The sequence below is a fragment of the Mesocricetus auratus genome, unplaced genomic scaffold, assembly GCF_017639785.1.
Source record: "Mesocricetus auratus isolate SY011 unplaced genomic scaffold, BCM_Maur_2.0 Super-Scaffold_100021, whole genome shotgun sequence".
NCBI classification, from domain to species: domain Eukaryota; kingdom Metazoa; phylum Chordata; class Mammalia; order Rodentia; family Cricetidae; genus Mesocricetus; species Mesocricetus auratus.
The window spans coordinates 6,275,963-6,294,955 of NW_024429202.1; the positions used below are offsets into that span (position 1 = coordinate 6,275,963).

At 42.0% G+C, this 18,993-nt stretch overlaps 1 protein-coding gene across 12 annotated transcripts in view; it reads right to left on the reverse strand.

Annotated features, from left to right (window-relative positions):
• The window catches only part of Usp49 (ubiquitin specific peptidase 49), an 81,217-nt gene that overhangs the window by 42,871 nt on the left and 19,353 nt on the right, over positions 1–18,993 (reverse strand). For all 12 annotated transcript variants that reach the window (XM_040729283.1, XM_040729284.1, XM_040729285.1 and 9 more), the window contains one exon: positions 4,379–4,453. The gene's annotated coding sequence lies outside the window, so the exon portion shown is untranslated. The remainder of the gene's footprint in view (positions 1–4,378; positions 4,454–18,993) is intronic.

The following is an 18,993-nucleotide window of genomic DNA, read 5'->3' on the forward strand; positions in this document are numbered from 1 at the left end:
AAAGATGTGCACCACCATGGCCCAGTTTAATTCCATACTTTTTTTTTTTTTTTTTTTTTTTGGTTTTTCGAGACAGGGTTTCTCTGTGGCTTTGGAGGCTGTCCTGGAACTCGCTTGGTAGTCCAGGCTGGTCTCGAACTCACAGAGATCCACCTGCCTCTGCCTCCTGAGTGCTGGGATTAAAGGCGTGCGCCACCAACGCCCGGCTCTTAATTCCATACTTTTATACATTATCCCGAGACTTGAGAATATGCTGTGGTTTACCTGACTTGAAAGCCAGTCAGCAGCAAGAGAATAAATTCATCCGTACATACACTTCCTCATTCACATTTGTTCATTTTCACTTCCCCCTCTTTCTTTTCTCTCCCCCCTTCCCATTCTTTTTCCTTCCCTCCCTCTTTCCCTTTATTGTGCTAAGAATAATCCCAGAGCCTTGTGTACTAAGCAAGCATTCTACTACTGAGCAACATCCAGTCCTGTCATTCTCTCAAAACCCTTGTTTACATCAATCAGTCAGTCCCAAGAAGTACCAATTTAAAAAAAAATGAGTGTCAGACAGGTGGCACATAGCTGCCATCCCAGAACTAGGGGAGGGCTTGGGCTACAAAATATGTGTTTAAAAAAAGGATGTCAGGACTGTTCTAGATTCTTTGCTAACGACAGTTCTTATTTGAGACCAGATCTAGGAGCTGGGGAGACAGTTTAATCAGGAAGTGTTAGGCTAGCAAGCAAGAGTACCTGAGCTGGGTCCTCACCACCCACTAGAAGGCAGCAAACCTGGGGTTTGGAGAGATGGCTTGGCAGCAAGGAGCACTGGCTGCTCTTACAGAGAACCTGAGTTCAGTTCCCAGAACCCACATCGTGGTAGCTCACAACCATCTGTAACTCCAGGTCCAGGGGATCTAATGCCTTCTGGTCTCTTGAGCACCAGATACACACATGCATGCAGGCAACTCAGATTCTCCTGGAGGTGGGCAATGTCTGGGACAAGAAACTCAAAGACTGGAAAGGACATGGGCTCTAGCCAGGTTTTATTTCTCTCATTTTGTTTACTGCCTTGTTTGCAGCCCATACCACAGGGCTGCAACATAGTAGATGCTCGGCTAATATTATAAAATGAAGAGCCATCTGGCATCCAAAGCCAGGAATATGCCACACAAAGAACAGGACTTCTGACTCTCTGGAATTTTGAGTTTACTGCTCATAGCAAACCTACAGACAAAAAGAGAGGTATTGAGACTTTCTACAAATCTTTTTAATGTCCAAGACTAAGAAAGAGATTCTTTATCTACTTCTACATCCAGTTGGAGTCATCTGAAAACTCATTGCATGCATAGGACTGGATAAGGATGGAAAACAAACCATGATTTAATATTGTTATTAAAATAATATCAACCTCAGAAAAGTCTGAGCAGTTCCCGGAATCCCTACAAGACACTGTTAAGGGGTAGAAATGCTAAAAGCCATACTTGGGTCAACATTTAGAAAAGATGCTCAAACAATGGATGGGGGTGGGGTGAGAAAAGGAAAAGGAAACCATCACTGCGTGCAGTGTCACTTAAAACAAAGGCAATACAGTCTGTCAGCATAGCTGATTTTTGTTTTGTTTTTGGGACAGGGTTTCTCTGTGAAACAGTCCTGGCTGTCCTGGAACTCCCTCTTTAGACCACGCTGGTCTCAAACTCACAGAAATCCACCTACTTCTGCCTCCCAAATGCCACCACCTCCGCCCTCCACATGGCTGATTCTTTAAATATTACTTACTCTTCATCCTTTAACATTAATTTCCTTAACATTAAGGGGATTGCCATTTGAAGAAAAGAAAACAATGTTTCACTCTGGTAAGACAGAGCCCAGAACAAAAACCACATACCACTGGGTGGTGGTGAAAGTACCTGCCTTTAATCCTAGCCATGGGAGGCAGAGGCAGGTAGATCTCTGAGTTGGAGGCCAGCTTAGTCTACAGAGCTCCAGAACAGCCAGGGCTACAAAGAGAAACCCTGCCTCCAAAAACACAACAAAACAAAAGACCAAGGGAGGAAAAGGACAGCCAGGGGTGTAGAACTGTAGTAGAATATTTACAAGGCCCTGAGTTCAAGCCTAAGTACTCCACCGAACCCTACCCCACTCCATAACACACAACTTCAAATTTTCCTTCCTAAAGACAAGAAAAAAACATTTAGTCATAGTTATTGTGACTTATGTGAGAAATACTTGGCCTTCCTGTCTTATTTAAATTCACATCTTATTACTAATTTGTAGTGCAAACCTTACAAGTTTATATTAACTAACCCACATCCTCTTCTGGGAGCAGGTAGCAGCAGGCCTATATTTGAACCCTGAAACTGCCAGCCATTTAGAATATAACCTCTGTGTGTGTGTGTGTGTGTGTGTGTGTATGTGTGTGTGTGTGTGTGTGTCTCTGTGTCTTTCTCTGTGTCTCTGTCTCTGTCTCTTCCTCCCTCCCTCCATCCCTCTCACCTAGGCTTGCCTAGAACTTGCTATGTACATCAGGCTGGCCTCACTGGCCCTGCCTCCTGAGTACTGGGATTAAAGGTGTATGCCAGAGCTGGACTGAATTTGAATTCTTGATCCTCTGTCCTTTAACTCCCAAGTACTGAGATTACAGAGTGCATACCACCATCCGTAGTGCTCACTTTAAGATTAATACAGTATTTAAACCTTTTGAGTGGATGACAGGGTTAAATAAGATAATGAATAAAGGATTTAAAACACTGCCTAACACAAAATACTAAGTGTCAACTTCTGTTTATATATTACCCTAATAAAACAGCCTTGCTAGCCAGAGCAGATCAGATAATCCTTAATAATGGAAGAGCACCCCAGGATAACAACAGGAACTACAAGAAAGAGATGTTTTGTATGTGCTTTCTCAAGTTAGGCAACTTTCTGCATGGCCTCAGTAAGTGGTGGCAAGCAACAGGAAAAGCATCAAAGACATTTTGCCAGTTACAGAGATGGCTCAATGGTTAAGAGCACCACTTGCTATTCTCCCAGAGAATTTGGGTTCCATTCCTAACATCTATGAGGTAGCTCACAACCACCTGTAACTCCAGTTCCAGTACCACAAACACCAAGCACACACACGGTAAACAGATATATGTAAGCAAAACACACACACACACACACACACAACCAGCAGCTGATATAAGCAGAGGTGCAACTATTATCTAATGGTTGTTTATTCATATACACTATAAGACATGAAGTGAGAGCGGGAGGTGTATAACTCTATTGTCATAGTTTAGCAACACACTCTAAGAGAAATGAAATAGGCTAAGATGAAAATTCTCATAGAGTCTTTGATCTCAGCATTGACCTACCTTAAGATGAGTTAACTCCCAGAGTGTAACATCACAGAGCAACCCACGTGTGCATAAACATGCTAACTTGGAGAGCACCTGACACCTGCAGATATTTGCCAAGTACTTACACGGTTCCAGACACTACTGCACATTTTTCATGTGGACTAATTAACCCTCAGCATATGTTGACCATTTTATTGTCTCTACCTACCTTTAAGCTGGGGAACTGAAGTTCAGAGATCAACTTGCCCAAGCAGGCTAATAGTAACTGTCCCAAAGTAGTTTGGTATCAAAGTACCTCATATTTCAACCAATGGTCTCAACCTGTGGGTCTCGACCCTTTTAGGTTATCAAATGCCCCTTTCACAGGAGTCACATATCAGATATTTACATTATGATTGGTAACAGTAGCAAAATTACAATTATTAAGTAGTTTCAAGAATAATTTTATGGTTGGGGTCACCACAGCATGAGGAACTGTATTAAAGGGTCGAAGCGTTAGGAAGGTTGGGAACCACGGGACTAGACAGAGAAGAAGGTTGCCCAAATAAATGCTGCATAAACTTCTAGACTCTGAAAAGGACTTAATATTCATGGATAGTTTTGGTTATCTACAATATTTGAATTCTAGGCAGTAAAAATATGAGCCTTTGAAATTTTATTTGATTGCCACCTGACCCACATCTGCAGTTGCTCAAGTGAACAAGACCCCCATGGTGAGCCTGATGTCACAGCAGCTGGCAGTATTTGGAGAAAGAGAAGGGCAGGTATTACTCTTGGCAAGCACAGTCTCTAGTCAACCACCAATCAACTTCAAGCCTTGTTTCAGTACTCTTGCTGGTTTCAAGATCCACTTATCTTTAACTATGACAGTACCTCCTCTTAATTTCTGGTACTAAAAAAGTCAAAGGTTAAGATGGATGCTGGAATTGAAATTCAGAACACGACACAGATCATAATCAACCACTCCCCCAACATGACTGTAAGACAGACTGGTCATGCCATCAGGAATGACTCTCATAATAAGATCTTACTACAGCTTTGGTCCTTACCCATTAAACAGTCTTTGTCCATCTTCTTCCATATTACCACATAATCCCTGGCTGGGTTTTCGTCTTCTCTACTACCTATAAAGGAAACAAGCTGTGAGCCTGGGCTGATGTATAGCAAGCAAAAAGCAATTCCATAAATTTTATTTATAAATTCAGAAAAGGATGGTATGGGATGGCCTTCTGTATACTTTGAATATGTGTTGCTTTTATTGGTTGATAAATGGCCAGGCAGAATAGAGCCAGGCAGGAAATACAAAGATACAGAGAGGGGCTGGAGAGATGGCGCAGAGGTTAGGAGCACTGACTGTTCTTCCAAAGGTCCTGAGTTCAATTCCCAGCAACCACATGGTGGCTCATACCCACCTTGAATGAGCTCTGATGCCCTCTGCTGGCATGGAGGCAGAAGATTGTATACATAACAAATAAAAATATAAAAAAAGTTTAAAAAAACAGATAGGGAGAGAAAGAAGGCGGAGTCAGGGAGACTCCATGTAGCCAATGGAGAAACAAGATGTGAGGGTAACAAGCCTCGAGCATCATGGTAAAATATAAAGTAAATGGGTTAAGTGTAACTTTAGACCCTGTCCTGGAACTCCATCTGTAGACCAGGCTCCAAGCAGGCTGGCCTTGGAACTCACAGATCCAACTGCCTCTGCCTCCCAAATGTTGGGATTAAAGGTGTGCACCACCACCGCCAGGCTAAATGAGTTAACTGTGAGAACTACTTACTAGTTTGCCTGAGCTATTGGTCAAACAATTATAATTAACATTAAGCCTCTGAGTGTTTATTCGGAAACTGGCAGGCAGGAGACAAACCTTAATTTACAAAATATATTACAACACAGTGAAATCCCTACAACTTTTGATACTGATATTTAAAAGAAATAGAAAAAAATATGACCTATGTTTCAGGTAAGAACAACCAAAGATTCAGTCATTTACAGAGAGAATGAGCCATAAATGCCAGGTGCTGGAGGCACACAATTTTAATCCCAGCACCTGAGAGGCAGAGGCAGGTGAATCTCTGTAAGTTCAAGGCCAGCCTGCTTGGAGCCTGGTCTACAGAGTGAGTTCCAGGATAGCCAGGGTTACACAGAGAAACCCTGTCTCAAAAAAAGCAAAACAAAACAAAAACAAAAACCTAATAAATAAATAAATGTAAAGAAATAAAGGTTTTCTTCTGAAAAAAATGGAGTCCTGTAAAGAATACACATTTTCTTTATATAACTTAGAACTGTCAGGAATGAAAAATCACCCTAACAAAAATACTGGAGTATCAAAAGCTAAACTTACTTATGCATAAGTGAAATACATAATAATTCAGAGAGGGTGTGAGACAACTCCTTTGTGTTAACTGAGTTTATACCCATAGGTAAGTAGCAAGTATCTTTAAAAGCAACAAATTCTATACACAAGTATATTACAAGCAAAGATAACTAGAGTTTATGAGTTCAATAAATTACACACATAATTATTTTTTAGACTTCTGAAACTTTATTGGGGATTTAATAAAACTTGATTGGTGTATTAGTTGCTATGTAACAAGATGGTAAATTACCCATTTTATCAGCCTAACAGTGAACACAAGAATTCCTCTTGAAAGAAACTTCTTTGAGAAAATATGCACCCTTGATATGGGGCCCCAACCTCTCAGGTCCAGACCCCTTAGAGTGGGTGGTTCCCTGAAGAATAGCCGTCAAGAAAGGGAAATTGCTCTGCATTCTACAAGGGGAAGAATTTGTTGTTTTATCTCTAAAAGGAACTGAGAGAAGAATGATGAGAGGGGCAGAGAAGAAAAGAAGAGCTAATACAATAGGGCAAAGCTGGGATTGGGCGGGGGTGAAGAGCTCAGGCCAAGGACAGCTGAAAGTTGTCTGCATTAATGCAAAGCTAGGCTCTGTCCACCTCTATTCTGCTCCCTACAATGCCCTGTGTGAATAGAGCCTTTCTGAAAGTCAGAGGCACCAAGTTTCACATCTGGGTGCACTTGGCGCAAATCAGTAGCACAGTGCAAGAAAGTGTGGCCCACATGGCAGAAAGAGTTGCAAGATCATGAACTCACAGCTTTCATCTACTATATATTATAAGCTGCAGGTCTAAGGCAGTCAGACAAACCACACTGAAACTGTATGGATGGAGCCTCAGATTCAAACAGTACCCCCTCTCTCCCATCCAAACCTGATTTCCAAAGCGACAACACCACCAAAAAAGTAACTAGTTAAAACCAAGCAATTTTAATTTAATTCTAGATGCCCCCTAAGCTAACTATGTTAACCACCTCTATACTCAATAGCATGTAGGATATTAAACCTGGAATTTATGCTTAACATTCTATATCTGATCTTGGTCAAAGGCTAAGTGTTGGGTGTGGAGACACATGCCTTCAATGCCAATGCTTTTTGAGACCAGCCTGCTCTGTGGTGTAGCACTGAATACTGGAATGCCTGTAATAGGGGGATAGCAGGCAGGACTGAAGAACGGCAAAAACTTCTCCCCCAGATTTCCACTCTGACTCCTAGTGGTCACTGATGAATGCAGGCTGAGTGTTACTCTCCAGAGAGATGCCTAGAGATTCTGGATTTGGATACACCAAGGGAGCACAGCAGTGACAAGGGGCAGAGGGAATGAGGAAAGTACACAGACAGGGGTGATACATGCCTATCAAACCGGCACTCACAAGCAGAGGCTGGTAGTTTTGAGGCCAGCCTGGGCTACCTGGGGAAGGAGGAGGAAAGCTAACATCCTGAAAGGTGAGGCATCCCAGCTCTTCCTCCACTCTTGCTTCCTAAATGCTGTACTCAAGGTTGTAATCTCTGCTACAAGAAAAACACCTACAAAGGCAGTAACCCTTCCAAAAAACTGGGTCCCCAGTTAATCAATTTTAGAAGGAAGAACTCTAGTTAACTTTAAGAAGTGTGGCAAAACCAGCCTCCAGATTTTTAGTGGCTCACACCCACAGCTATATATTTAAAGCAACTCTCTAAATAAAAGACCAAGACAAATAAGATGTTTTAAAATACTAAGGTAGGCCAGGCAGAGGCAGGTGGATCTCTGTGCATTTGAATTCGGTCTGGTCTACACAATGAGTTCCAGGATGCCAGAGCTACATAATAGAGACCCTGTCTCAAAACATCAACACTAGTGGTTAAGGATGCTTTCTGCTCCCGCAGAGGACCCACGTTTTGTTACCAGCATTCATGAAGCTCACAATTTAAACTACAACTCCAGGGGATCCAATGCTTCCGGGTATCTGGGCACATACCCCACATACAAATAAATGCACATATATACACCTAAAAATAAAAATCAGGACAGACTATGGACACCCCCATGGAGGGCCTCACCCTCCCTGGGGAAATGAGGGGATAATGGGGGGGTTGGGGAGAGGGCACGGGAGGAGGGGAGGGAAAGGGAGAGGGACCTGGAACTGACTTGTGAAGCAACCTTGTTTCTTATCTAAATTTAAACTGAAAAATAAACTAAAAAATAAATAAATAAAAATCAGTTTTTTCTTGTTTTTGCAGGGAGGTTTTGTGTTGCTTTTTCAGGCATAGTCTCAATGTGGCCAGCGAGCCTGGCTTTAAACTCACTGTGGAAGCAAGGATGGAGTGGAGATGACACTTGGGGCTTTCTGCATGTTAGGCAAGCTCTGTAACATCTGTATCCCAAACTGTACGTAATGATCAAACACTGGCTCTCTGTGGACAGGCAGAACTACTGCTCTGCCATGGAAAGCAACTTTGGCTGTTTCTCCATGCTCTGGTCTCTTGTTTCCTTGTTTGTTTGAGACAGGGTTATTGTACAGCTTGGGCTGGCTTTGAGCTGACTATGTAGCAGAGGGTGGCCATCAATTCCTGATCCTTTGCTTCTGCTTCTGGAGTTGCTGGAACTGCAGGCATATGCCAGCATGCTTAGTGAGTTTTGATATCTTTTGATAGTCTATTTACTGAGTTTTAAGCACTGAAGGTTTTTTGGGTTTAACCAAACTAAACCAAATTCACTCCAGTAAAGCTACTTGTTACTGTTCACCACTAGTTAAGACAATGAGAAAAGATAAGTAGAAAGGTAGGGAGTACTGTAGCCTTTAAGTAGAACATTTAAGAAAATAATTTCCCCTAGAATCACAAAGTGTGATCTCCCCATTTCTGATTGTTTGAGATAGGCTCTCACTATGTTATCTAGCCTTAAAGTATTGTGTTCAGGAGATCCTCCTAGGCCAGCATGATGGCTCAGTGGATAAAGTCACTTGTCACATAGCTTAGCTACCTGAATTTGATCACTGAACCCCATGTAAAGGGAGAATGAGAAGTGACTCCACAAAGTTGTACTTTGACCTCCACACATACACAATTCACACACAAATGTATAGTAAAAATTTAAGAAAAAAAATGTTTAGCCAGGTGCGGTGGTGCACACCTATAATCTCAGCACTCTGGAGTTACAGGTGGGTAGATCTCTTGTGAGTTCCAGGACTTCGTGGAAAGAAAGGAAGGAAAACCTAAGTGTAGTGGCATCTGCATTTAATCCCAACACTAAGGAAGCAGATGCAGCAGATCTCTGTAAATTCAAGGCCAGCCTGGTCTGCATAGGTAGCTTCATGTCAGGCAGTGCTACAAAGTGAAACATCTCAAAAAATATTTTTTTAAAGAAATGAAAAAGAGTAATAATAAAGCAATCCTATCTTAGCCTCCCCAATATCTGAGACTACAAAATGTGTTCTTCCAAGCCAGTCCACCTCCCCCACTTTTTTGGTTTTGTTTTTCGAGACAGGGTTTCTCTGTGGCTTTAGAGGTTGTCCTGGAACTAGCTCTTGTAGACCAGGCTGGTCTTGAACTCAGAGATCTGCCTGCCTCTGCCTCCCGAGAGCTGGGATTAAAGGTGTGCGCCATCATCGACTGGCTCCAGTTTCCCTTTTTAAAGCGTGAGAAAATGTGTTATTATCCTTAAAAATGTCTTAGCCTAAAAACAAACAAAAAATACTATGTTTATTCTTTCATGCTCATAAATGGAAAGACATGTGTGCACAAGTGCGTGCGTGCGTACCTGCGTGTGTGTGATGCCAGGTCTTGCTAAATTAGTCTAAAAGTTAAACAATGTCAGTCAAAATTACAAAAGGAGATGGAGAATTCTTAGCTGTAGAAGGCTTGCTTAGCATCATACTCAAGGTCCTAGATTTGGTCCCCTAGCCCAGGGGAAAAAAAAATGGAGAGAGGACAGAAATGAAGGGAAGGAAGGAAGGGTTCCACATACATTAAATGTAACAGGAAAAGTAAATCCATATGGCTAAAAGAAAGAAATCTAGGAGACAACCTGGCAAAGTTAAACCCAAGAAGCACTAATAAGAATAACGTATTACCTTTAATCCCAGCACTCGGGAGGCAGAGGCAGGCGGATCTCTGTGAGTTCGAGGCTGGGCTGGACCGATAGCCTCCAAACCAATACAGAGAAACCCTGTCTCGTAAAAACCAAAAAAAAAAAAAAAAAAAAAAAAAAAAAAGAATAACGTATTAAAGCTAAAAGTGATAGGTCTGACTACATGAAATTCAAGCATTTGTATTCAACAAAGAACAATACAAATTTAATAGATGATATTCTTTTTTTACAAGATTTATTTATTTATTATGCATACAGTGTTCTGTCTGCATGTGTACCTGCAGGCCAGAAGAGGACACCAGATCTCCCTACAGATGGCTGTGAGCCACCATGTGGTTGCTGGGAATTGAACTCAGGACCTCTGGATGAGCATTCAGTGCTCCTAACCTTTGATCCATCTCTCCAGCCCTCAAATGATATTCTTATGGCTCAAAACCAACCAGGGAATGTGCAATTGTGACTAGATATTAAGTTTATGATTATCATAATCATATATAATTTCTAGTTTCTGTATGAAACAAAGAACACACAGAAGTGAAGCAAGTTACCGAAACATGAAGAAATGCTCCAGCTCCTCATTAGTGTCTTACACAAGTTACATTGGGACATATTACTAAATGGCAAAAAGTAGGCTAAGCATTGAGGCAGTACAGAAATGCCGTGCTTGTGGGGCATAAAGTGATACATCCATTCAGCTCCTAATGAACTTATGCCATCATGGTAATCCTGGGTCTGTATCCCAGAAATTCTAAAACATGCCCATACTGGACACTGCAAGACTGCTCTGATATTATTATTTACAGTAGCCTAGACACCCATTGCTATGGGGATCTATGTACACCATGGAATACTATGCAACAGTTAAGACCAATTAGCTAAGTCTGCACCCAGCAGAAATAGACCTTCAAACAGTAAACAAAGTGAAAACCAGAGTAAGGCAGCATTTCCAGCAGATTCTAAAGTCAAGTTTGACAAAAAGCAGTGTAGAACCAAATATTTTGTGACTAAAGATAAACACCATCCACATTACTAAATGTTTTACAAAGATGCATATAGAATTAGGGAAGATTCTGTAGGGAAGGAATATGGGAAAGATGAACAGAAGGCCTTTGTCTATCGAAGCAAGAGTGCCCAAACGATGGGAAAGTAAAGGTGATTGTCCCCAAGCCTGATGACCTGATGTTGATCCCTAGGCTGTATCAGTAGAAGAGAACCAACTTCCACCCAGTTACACACACACACACACACACACACACACACACACACATACACACACACACACACACACCCTCTTAAAGGGTTAGATGTGGTAGCACAAGCCAAACCAAATATGGTAGCTCATACTTTTAACACCAGCACTCGGGAGGCCGAGACAGAAGGATCAAGAAATCAAGTCCTAGCTACATAGCAAATTCAAGCTCAGCCTGGGCTACATGAGACCCTATCTCCAAAAAAGCAAAACAAAGCAGAAATAATAAAAGACAGCTTCAAGTTCTTTAAACAAGTTGGGATGGGATACAAAAGCAACTCTAAAGCTCTAGTGATAGCCATACCTTAGTCCACAGAGAAGACACTTTCACTGGGAAAATAACTACTTTTAGGAGAACCTCCCCACTGAAATCAACAAAACAAAAACATTCTCAGAAGATTCCCATGTTCTGCAACAGGCAGACTTCTGGACACCACATAGGTGCCTTATAATGTGCTCATTACCACAGGCTAACACAAACTGACTCACAAACTGGGAGGTGGCTGTCAGTTAAGCACTAACTGCACACATGTGAGAAACTCAGTTCCCACATACAAAGTAAGGCATAGTGGAGTCAGGAGGATCCCTGGGTTCTTTGGCCAGTCAGCCCCAGGTCCCAGTAAGAGACTCTGTCTCAAAAAACAACATAGATAGCTCTTGTAGGATGACATCTGAGTTTGACCTCTGACCTTCACACACACAAACACACATGTACATGCATGCACGCACACAAACTCTGATTAACATATTCACTTCAAGGTGACCGTTCTACTTCAAGGTGACCGTTCTACTCAACATCCTCTTAGGACAGAACATGACGGCTAAAAACAAACAAAACACCTGCTACCTTTACCCCTTTCTCTGATCTTTCACCACAACTTAGCTAAACATGTGGCTGCCATCTTGCCTTAGCCTCATCAGTGCTGGTCCTACAGTGTGAGCAACCATGTCAGGTTTTGTACTTCTCGTCTTATCTCAAATATATGAACACAGAACAAATTCCTAGAAAGGAACAGACTTTTTTTTTTTTTTTTTTTGGTTTTTCGAGACAGGGTTTCTCTGTGGCTTTGGAGGCTGTCCTGGAACTCGCTTTGTAGACCAGGATGGCCTCGAACTCACAGAGATCCGCCTGCCTCTGCCTCCCGAGTGCTGGGATTAAAGGCGTGCGCCACAGACACATTTTAAATTCCAGTAAATACTGCCAAATTTACCTCCAAGAACGTTTCCATTCCTGACAACAGCATGCAAGGTTTTCAGTTTTCCCACATCCTACTGGCAAGGACTGACTTAAAGTGTGAGTCTTACAGGTAAAGGGGTAGTAAACCATGCTTCGTTTTATATTTAAATGTTTAGAACTACTGAATTTAAAGCTCAGGTGGATTTTACAACTATAATAGCTGTAGACTAAGATAAACTGCTTAAAAAAAAAAAAGGTCAAGAGACACATTAACAGTGTGATGGGGAGGCTGGTGTCCAGCTAAGAATTTCAGTATGAGGTATACCAGGACATCAACCCAAATGATATAGATATGTCATTAAAGCACACTTATTTGCCTTTCACTTTCATTGGTGAGCTCTGCCATGTATGTGGAACATTTAAGAGGGCATTTAGAACCAGCCAGTGATGGCACATGCCTTTAATCACAGCACTTGGGAGGCAGAGGCAGATGGATCTCTGTGAGTTCAAGGTCAGCTTGGTCTACAGAGTGAATGCCAGGACTGTTACACAGAGAAACCCAGTCTCAAAACAAAAAAACAAAGAGTGCATTGGTTCTAGCCAATGCATTGATTTTTTTTTTTTCACTCTGACAACAGACCCCAGGCTTTTCCCATGTTAGGGAAGCACTGAACTACACACCTCTAGCCTTTAGCTCTCTTTTTTACTGATAACATCTCTCTGATTAATACATTTTGACAACGTCTTATGTAGTGTTGCTAATGAATCTTTTCTAGATGTTATAAAGTATAAACATGCAATTAAGGTCTAACCATGAGTATCCAATAAAATTCAGATATAGGTAGCTGTAATGAACATAGAAAAAAGAACAGAAAAGTAAATGTTGGGGTCAGCCAACATGGCTCAGTGGGTAAGTAAAGGTGTTTGCCACCAAGTCTTAAGACCTGTGTCTGATCCCTAAAACCCACATAGCAGAAGGTGACCTCCATGGCATAAGCAAACAACACAATACACAAAATAGTTTTTAAAAGATTAAATTGTAGCATTGGCTACCCATGAGGATATCCTAGACATTCTGGGATTTTTCCTTAATATGATTGTTTGAATAGAAATGGCCCCATAAGCTCATATATTTGAATACTTGGTCACTAGGGAGTGGTACTACTTGATAGGGATTAAGAGGTATGGCCTTGCTGGAGGAAGTGTGTCAGTGGGAGTGGGCTTTAGGGTTTCAGAAGCCCAAGTCAGGCCCAGAGGCTCATTCTCTTCCTGCTGCCTGTGGATGCAGATGTAGGACTCACAGCTACCATGTCTGCCTGTGCGTCGTCATGTTCTCCACAGTGAAGATAATGGACCAAACCCACGAAACCCTAAGCTAGCCCCAATTAAATGATTTCTTTTATAACAGTTGCTGTGGTTGTGGTGCCTCTTCACAGCAACAGAACTAATAGACTTAAAGAGTTATTTTTTAAGGATTTACTTATTTTATGTGTAAGTGTACATGCCTGCATAAGTCATTAGTATTACATGCATGCAGGTGCTTGAGGAGTCCAGAAAAGGGTGTTAGAATCCCTGGAACTGGAATTACAGACAGTTGTAAACTGCCATGTGGATACTGGGAACCAAACCTAGATCTTCTAGAAGAACAATAAGAATTTTTAACTACTGAGCCATCTCCAGCCTATTATTATTATTATTATTATTATTATTATCATTATTATTATTAGTGTGGGGGAGGCAGTGGGGTTATGTACACTAAGTTTATATGCCTGCAGAGGCCGGAAGAGGGCAATGGATCCCCTGGAGCTGGAGTAGCATAGTTTCCAGATACCCAACCAGGGTCCTAGAACTAAACTCTATAATCTCCTGTGATGCTCAGGTATACACCTGCAGATAACTTTGCATTAGGCTCACTCTGCTTCTACCTCCCAAGTGCTAGGATTGCACCATGCCTGGCTGGGATCTGGGTTTATAAAAACAAAACACTAATTCAGACCACATACTCTGTGAGTGCCCACATAAATGAGACGACCTCTGTTCACAAGTGCTGATTTGCTGTCAAAGGCTCAATGTCTATGATGATACACATATTAGCAATGATGGCTGAATAAGCTGTTCACACATTTTCTTACCCAATTTTCTTCATGATTACCTCCAGGTAACAATTTTTTTTCAAGAAGAATCGAATTATCTCTAATAGGGACTTTGACCTTACTATCCTGATAAATCAGTAGCTATTATTATAAAAATAAGAACCATAATTTATCTGCCATTCTAGAAGCGTTTTAGTTCAAAACTGATAAACCAATAAACCTCTACCCATCCTTTTTCAAGTAAAGTTTACATTCACAGATAAAGGCTATTTTAGAGCCAAATGCTCTGGCTGCTTTAACACCCCACATGGGCCTTGCAGGTGAACACACACAAAGGACCCTACACATTGTCCCCATGTCAGAGAAGAGACAGAGAAAGACAGCAAGAGGCCGGGAAGAGCAGGACCTCCACGTGACACATGCTAACACGTAGCTGTAATTTATATTTTGGTCACTCAGCTGCCTTTTGAAGAAGCTGAAACTACGGCAGGACAGTCCATTGGTGAGCTGAGCAGCAGATATAAGTGTCTTTCTAACACACCAGCAGCTGTGCTGCCCTCCCACCACCAGGCAGTCACTGGCCAGCTAGAGAGGCACTGCTGGTGGCTTCCGAAGACAATGCTGGAAGCCCGGTATTCTCATGAGGGGAGAGCAGCACAGGCCAGCTTCCCGGGCTCTACACCAGGCAGAGCGCTGTGCTAATCTCCCCCAAATCCCACAGCACAGGTGTGGGGGTGGGAAACAGCACGGAAACTATCAAACTGAGCCATGGGCCGTAGCTCTGGGTTATAGACGTTCCTAACATTCTTAATGTCTAAGGGCATGGTGGAAAGAGAGACATACAAAAGCCTTCCAAACATGCAAAATAAATTTTTACCCTGATTCTTCTCAAGTGCTAGGCAACATTTGCCCCACCATTTGTGAGCCCCACTGCATGGACGGCATGGAGTAGCAGGCATCTTCACACAGTGACTGGGAGAGATGCTACTAGAGTGTAAATTACTAATTAGCTCAAAGGAAGACAAAGAGAGGAAATACCTGTCACAGAATGCTGTTTACAACTTGACACATAATAAAAACAACCCTGAACATTTCAGGAGTCCTTACTTCCCAGACTTCTATTAGCATGTGAATGGAAAAGGAATGGTATTATAGTCTTTAAAAACTGTCCATGTCTCAGAAACAATAACACATGACTAGAAACAATGCTTCCCAAATAATTTGTAATTTTCTCATCCTTATGAAAGGGAAGTGTTTCTAATTATTACAATCAGCTTTTATAAGAAGCTATATTTCATAGCTCCGATAACAGCTTAAAGAGGGGAAAAAAAGGAGGTGAAGCCCACAAGTTCTGTGTTTTATATTTGTCAGGATGCAACTAATAGTGTTCTGGCTTAAGTTAGACAGGCCTGTCTGCATTCACACATTAACGCCTTAAACACTGTAGACTGATTGGAGGTGAGAAGGTGGGTGGGTCAGTTCATTTCCTTAAGTGAAAACAATGGAAAAGGCTCAAGATTTAGGTTTATGGCCATGCTACTACTTTTATTTAGGTTTATGGCCATGTTACTACTCTTATGGATCACCTCACTATAAGGCAGAACTATTTGTATGAATCCCGGTCAATGGTTTGGAAGTAGAATCTTGAGTACATTGGTCCTTGCTAGCTCCTTGAAGCTGCATAAAAATATTCAAGGTAGGAATTTCATCTCCAATGTTTCATGGCATGGCTTAACAGCCCTGTGTCTTACATAATCATCATCATGCAATACTAGAAGCTACCGCATCCTAAGGATGTGAGTTCTAAGAAGTTCCCAAAAGAAAAGCGTTTTGACAACACAATTTCTTATTAACAGTAGGGGCCTACACACCAGCCATTCACAGGCTACAGAATCTTCCCCAGTATCTACCAATGAAAGCACACTGTATAACCTCACAGAGTCCTCCTAATATTTATGTATTTAGGTTTCTTGAGAAAATGTCTCACTGTTAGCTCAAGCAGGACAGAAACAATATAGCCCAAGCTGACCTGGAATTTATGTTAATCCTTATGCCCCAACCTGAGTGCTAGGATTCTGGGCTTTGCACCAATACCTCTGACTTCTAAATTCCATCTTGACATTACTTCACCCTAAGCATTTTAACTAAAATAAAATATATAGCAAACTTATTCCCTTTCATTTTTTACCAAGATATTAATTTATTTATTGAGACAGGGTCTCTATGTAGCCCTGGTTGTCCTGGAGCTTACTATATAGACCAGGCTAGTCTCTAACTCAGAGATCTTCTTGCCTCTGCCTCCAGAATGGGCTACCACTATTTTAATTTTTTATGTACGTGTGTGTGTGTGTGTGTGTGTATGTGTGTGTTGTGTACCACATGCAAGCCTGCTGATGCTGGAAACCATAAGAAGTCATAGGATCCCTTTGAACTGAAGTTTAGGCAATTGTGAGCTACCGAGACCAAACCTGTGTCCTCTGTAAGAACAAGTGCTTTTACCCAATGAGCCTAGTTTTATTTATGTCTGAGTATGTGGTTATGCACATGTGACTGCAGGTGTCCTTGGAGACCAGAAGTGTTAAGATGCCTGTGAAGCTGGAATTACAGGCAGTAGAGAGCCACTCAGCATGAGTACTGAGAACTGAACTCAGATCCTCTGCAAGAGCAGTAAGTTATTCTAAACCATTGGTCCTCTCATATCAGTTCTCTCTTTTTTTTTTTTTTGAGACAGGGTTTCTCTGTAGCTTTAGAGACTGTCCTGCAATTCACTCTGTGACTTCAAACTCACAGAGATCCACCTGCCTCTGCCTCCCAAGTGTTGGGATTAAAGGTGTGCGCCACCATTGCTTGGCTCCCTTTTCTTTTTTCTTTTTTTTTGTTGTTGTTGTTTTGTTTTTGTTTTTCAGACAAGGTTTCTCTGTATTGTTTTGGAGGCTGGCCTCAAACTCGTTCTGTAGACCAGGCTGGCCTCGAACTCACAGAGATCCTCCTGCCTCTGCCGCCTGAGTGCTGGGATTAAAGGCGTGCGCCCCCAATGCCCAGCTCCTTTTCTTTTTTAAAACAAACGCGTTCCTATTAATTTTCTCCTATGTTATTTGTTTAAAAATACTTAGAAAACAATAAAGCAAGTCAGGTGAAATGACAACAAGTAGTGATTTTGAATAAAAGCATACAAAACCTCTGTATTTTGTCTGGAGAAATGGCTCAGTGGTTAAGTAGCACTGGGTGCTCTTTCAGAGGACCCTCGTTCAATTTCCAGCCCCACAGGGCAGCTCATAACTACTGTAACTACAGTTCCAGGGGATCTGACACCTTCAATCCAATGCACACAAAAATAAATTTACATACAATTTTAAATCCCCCTCTTTTTTTTTTTTTTTTTTTTTTTTTTGGTTTTTCAAGACAGGGTTTCTCTGTATTGTTTTGGAGGCTGTCCCTGGCACTCACTTTGCAGACCAGGCTGGCCTCAAATTCACAGAGATCCTCCTGGCTCTGCCTCCCGAGTGCTGGGATTAAAGGCATGCACCAGCTGGGCATTGGTGGCGCACGCCTTTAATCCCAGCACTTGGGAGGCAGAGGCAGGCGGATCTCTGTGAGTTCGAGGCCAGCCTGGTCTACAAGAGCTAGTTCCAGGACAGCCTCCAAATCCAAAGCCACAGAGAAACCCTGTCTCGAAAAAAAACAAAACAAAACAAACAAACAAACAAAAAAAAGGCATGCACCACCAACACCTGGCTAAAATCTCTTTTTATCATTTCTGTAACTTTCCTCAGGATTGAAAAATTGTAATAAAACCCATAGTCATCAAAAAAAAATAGTTTTGCAGGTCATGGTAGTGAGAGACAGAGTTAGACAGATTCCCTGATAGACAGACAGACAGACAGAGGGGCCACAGGTAGGTAATAAAGGTGCCAAGTTGCCAAGATGGCCATCTCCTTTTCTTCACCCTTCAGACTTTTGTCTCCTACCAGCAGGCCCCCTGCTGATGGACTCACTCAACAAGTTCAAAGCCACATCAGAACAAGTCACACAGCAGTTGGAGACTAATCAACCATCCTATCTAATCTTCAAACTGACCAACTCCAAAGTGGGGAGGAAAACTCTTCAAAGGCTTTAAACCCCCCAGTCCTAAAGACCAGACTGGATTTTCAGCTGAGTGTCCCTTCTTCTTTGCCTGCAGCATGTGTTTTCTTACCCCCGTTAAATGCCTTTTTTCAACTGTCAATTCTGTCTATGCTGCTTGAGTTTTCTCCACTGCTCCCTGTCATGCTTCAGATTTTTTTTCTGTCTTGTTACTCTTTAACTGGCAGAGAAAACGAACCCAATCCAGACCACTTCAAGACCCCAGATTGTATAACTGGCACAGGTTTACACTTGCAGAACTTAGAAGGTGGAGACAGAAGGTTCAAGAGTTCCAAGGCAAATTGCAGCTACAACAGGCAAACACCTTAAATCTCATAGGTGGGAGGCTGGGACAGGCCCATCTCTGTGGGTTCAGGCAAGCCAGGGCTATGGTGAGACCCTATCTCAAAAGTTACTAATAGAAGCCTCTCACCGGGATGCTTCTGGTTACAGTTTTCATATCTACCTAAGGTGAGCACTAAGTAGTTTAGTTTGTTCCTGTCTGTTTGGGAAGGGCCACTCTGCAGCCCAAGGCTGGGCTAGAACTTATTCTAGTCTAGGCTGGTCTCAAACTTGTGGTTAATCCTTCTGCCTCAGGCTC